The following is a 4,600-nucleotide window of genomic DNA, read 5'->3' as shown; positions in this document are numbered from 1 at the left end:
AAGACCAGAAGAGCACTTCCAAGAAGGAAAGCGGGCTGTGAGCTGAAGAAAGGCTCCAAAAGCTGTGTTTTGAGGTTAACATCTTACTCTGTAGCCAGGCTGCCCCTGAACTCCAAGCAATCCTCCTGTCTCTGCCTCACAAGCATGGCATTGCAAATGTATGCCCAGATTCTTTGGAATTTCTGTGCTTTGCACCCCTACTCACCATTCCCAGTCATTTTAAGTGTTTTGTTTTTTTTTTTTTTTAAGGAATTATTGCAAATTTCCTTTTAATTATTTTTATTTCTATATGTATGAATGTTTTGCCTTCGTGTGTGTCTATGCACCATATATGTGTGTCTGGAGCCCATGGAGGCCAGAAAAGGGTATTGGATCCCCCCAACTAGTGTTACAGAGAGTTATGAGCTAACATGCAGCTACTGGGAACCATCCTGGATCCTCAGCAAAAGCACCAAGTGCTCTTAACTTCTGAGCCATCTCTCCAGCCCCATAAGTAACTTTTTTTTTTTTTTTTTTTCGAGACAGGGTTTCTCTGTATATCTTTGGAGCCTATCCTAGCACTTGCTCTGGAGACCAGGCTGGCCTCAAACTCACAGAGATCTGCCTGCCTCTGCCTCCAGAGTGCTGGGATTAAAGGCGTGTGCCACCAACACCTGGCCATAAGTAACTTTTAAGTCACTTTTTTTTTTTTCTAAAAAAATGAGACAAGCTGGGCGTTGGTGGCACACACCTTTAATCCCAGCATTTGGAGGCAGAGGCAGGTGGGTCTCTGTGAGTTCGAGGCCAGCCTGGTCTACAGAGCTAGTTGCAGAACAGCTGGGGATACACAGAGAAACCCTGTCTTGAAAAAAAAAAATAGGCAAAATAAATCTAACATAAACTTACTGTCTTAACTAATTTAAACACACAATTCAGTACCATCAATCTATTTATTTTGCTGTACAAACTATCTCCATATTTTCACTTTGTAAGACCAAACTACCCACTAAGCAACTCAATTGCTCCTTCCAGCAGTCTCTGGCAACCACACCAGGCTACCTTTTGTGAGTTTTCTCGTGTGTGTGTTTATTAGCCTGTGTCAGTTATACATAATTATATATTAATGGGCTTAATTGTGTCATTCCCTTGCTTGTACATATGTACTTAATAATCATTCCCATTCTTTTTTTTTTGGGGGGGGGGTTGCGACAGGGTTTCTCTCTGCAGCTTTGGAGCCTGTCTTGGAACTCACTCTACAGACCAACCTGGCCTCAAACTCACAGAGATCTGCCTGCCTCTGCTTCCCTAGTGCTGGGATTAAAGACATTTGCTGTCACCACACAGCTTGCTGAATTGCTGACAGTGACAATTATTATAAAGGAAAATATTTAGTAGGGGCTGGCTTACAGTTTCAGGGGGTTAGTTCATTATTGTCACAGCAGGAAGCATGGCAGCGTGCAGGCAGACTTGGTGTTGGAGAAGACACTGGAGTTCTACATCGTAATTTATAGGCAGTAGGAAGAGACTGCCACATTGGACCTGGCTTGAACATCTTAGACTTCAAAACCCATCCCCAGTGGCAAACTTTCTCCAACAAACCCACACCTACTAATTGTGCCACTCCCTGTGAGCCTATGGGGGCCATTTTCTTTCAAACCATAATAATAGTGTTTTCCCTTTTTGTTTTCATTTTTTCTTTTTAACAGGGTCTCTCTACATAGCCCTGGCTATCCTGGAACTCATTATGTAGACCAGGCTGGCTTGGAACTCACAGAGATCAGACTGATTCTCCCTCCCGAGTACCGGGATTGAAGGCGTGGAGCACCAATGCCCAACCCCAGCTTTTTTTTTTTTTTTTTTTTTTTTTTTTTTTATTCTCTGTTTGGTTTGGTTGTGAGCCTAGCCTTTAACCACTGAACCATCTCCCCTGTGCTTGCTTTTTGCTTTAAAGACTTTATTTGTCGTGTGTGCATGTCTCTGTGGAGAGACCAGAAGAGGATAGCAGATCTGGAACTGGAGCTACAGGCATTTCTTTGTGAACCACCTAATATAGGTGCTGGGAACCAAACTCTGATCCCCTGAAAAAACAGCAAGTACTCTTAACTGCCAAGCCCATCTTTCCAGGCCTTTGTTTTAGTCCTAAGTCCTGGCCACATCTCTGCTACAAGTTCCTAGCTGGAGCCATATTCTCTCAATTGGTTTACTGTAAAGCCTCCCAGCGGTCTATTGTCAGTGTTCAGGCTGGAATGGAGCTGTTAAAACAGAAGATGGAGAGTGCAGAGGATGGCTCAGCTGCTAAAGTACTTGCTCTGTGAGCCTGTCACCAGAACTCACACAGGAAGACCAAGCACGGTGGTGCACACCTGCAATCTCAGTGCTGGGGAGGCTAGATGAGTGGATCCCTGGAGCTCAATGGCTAGCCAGTCTGTCCTAATCTGAGAGCCAGGCCTGCAAGAAACAAAGCAGAGATTTTCCTGAGAAACATCCAAGGTAGTTCTTGGGCATACTCGTGATTTGGCATATATACACTTGCATACACATATGTACCCACACAGACATGTGCACTTACACCTTATGCACACACATGTAGTTATTTTAAATAAAAACAGTCACCGGGATGTGGTGGTGCACACCTTTAATCCCAGCACTCCAGAGGCAGAGGCAGGTGGATCTCTGGGTTGGAGGGCAGCCTGGTCTACAGAGTGAGTTCCAGGACAGCCAGGGCTGTTACACAGAGAAACCTTGTCTTAAAAAGCCAAAAATATAGTATTATAATTATTATTATTAATAAGATAAAAACAATGAAGCATATCTGTAATTCCATCCCAAGAGGCTGGCCACTTTGTGCTTTGCCTCAGCTACATAAGTGAAACCTTGTCTAAAAACAAAGTCAAACAAAGCAACCACAGCAACAGAACACCCTCTAATAGCTTGTGTGTGGCTCAGTGAGAGAGGGCTTGCCTCACAACTTCAAGGTCCTGGGTTCAGTTTAATCCATCAAGCTCTCTTCCAGGTACGAGCTTGCCTTTTCTCGGAATTAGCTTCCCAGGTGGGTGTTAGCCTTCTTTCCACTTTGTAGCTGAGGGAACCAAGATCCAGACAGGCCCAGTGACTTGCCTGAAATCTCAGGATGAACTAGCAAAGAAAGGCAGGGGTGTTCATACTTAACAGTGCATGGCCTGCCTTCCCTCTGCCTTTCCTTGTGTTCCCCACCCCCACCCCGAGCTCTTCTCACCTACCCAGGAACTGGCTCTGGAAATAAACTGTTCTTCTAGATATGCTGATCTTGTGACCAAGCCCCTAATGCTCTTCCAAGATACCCTAAGATAAACCAAGAGAGAGGGAGCCCAGGGCTGATTCTCTCTGCTCAGCATCAGCATCCAAATTACCTCAGTGCCAGGAAAGCCAGAAAAGCCTGTCCTTCCAGCTTCTCCTGCAGCCTCCCCTGACGGTGTGCACTCGAACACGCTCCTGCCGTGGGATTTCCAGCTTGGACTGAAAAGGAATGTATATTGAGGCCACAATAGAAAAAGAATCCAACTTGGCATCACTCCTGGGGCCATCACATCCCTGGTGAACTCTGACTGCGTGTCCACACCCAGCTGCCCTCTGACTCCTGGAAGCATTCTCACTCTCAGGATAGGGTGTGTACTGAGCAAACTCAAGAGTGAGAGGGCCAGGGAGAAGAGGAGGAAACTCTCTCCCTTCCTTCCTTCAGGCTAATCCTTGGGAGCACAGTCCTCCAGCTCACTGCACATCTGCAGTGGGTGGTGGGGGTGAAATCTGTTATAAAGATGAAGCTGTCCCCAAACCCTGGGGCTGAAACCGGCTGTTACACATGGTTAGAAAACTTTACGATGAAAGGAACACACATAAAGTTCTACATCATGTGAGTGGGTCAAAAGTTTAGGTGGAAAAACATGATTTCCAGTTTACATCAGATCTAAAAAACAGGAGCTTATTCTTTTTTTGTGGAGGGGGGATGTTGAAACATGGTTTCTCTGTGTAAACCTTACTGTCCTGGAACTCACTCTGTAGACCAGGCTGGCCTTGAACTCAGAAATCTGCCTCCTGAAGTGGTGTTTGGCGCCACCACAGGCCCAGGAACAGTGATCATAAGACTATGGACTAAAACTCTGAAATCATGAGCCAAAACGAAGCCTCCCCCCCTTAAAAACTAGTTTTCTGTCTGGAGATATAGCTTGGTCCTCTCTAGCTCCAACTCCAGTTTCATGGGATACAATGCCGTCTTCCGGCATGTATGTGGTACACAGACATACATGCAGACAAAAAGACTCACGCACATAAAATAAAAAATAAATAAATCATATAGCTGTGGTGGTGCATGCCTTTAACCCCAGCACTTGGGAGGCAGAGGCAGGCGGATCTCCATGAGTTCGAGGCCAGCCTGGTCTACAAAGCAAGTTCCAGGACAGTCATGGAGATTACACATAGAGACCCTGTCCTGAGAAACTTTAAAAAATAAATAAATAGTGATAGTGATCTTATACTCACCCAGAGGGATTAATAATGACCTTTGCAAAATACTTCCCCCACCCTTTTTTGTTTTTGTTTTTTGAGACAGGGTTTCTCTGTGTGACAGCCCTAGCAGTCCTGGAAC

The sequence above is a fragment of the Cricetulus griseus genome, chromosome 7 (assembly GCF_003668045.3).
Source record: "Cricetulus griseus strain 17A/GY chromosome 7, alternate assembly CriGri-PICRH-1.0, whole genome shotgun sequence".
Taxonomy (NCBI): Eukaryota; Metazoa; Chordata; class Mammalia; order Rodentia; family Cricetidae; genus Cricetulus; species Cricetulus griseus.
Note: the sequence above shows the minus strand (reverse complement) of the source record.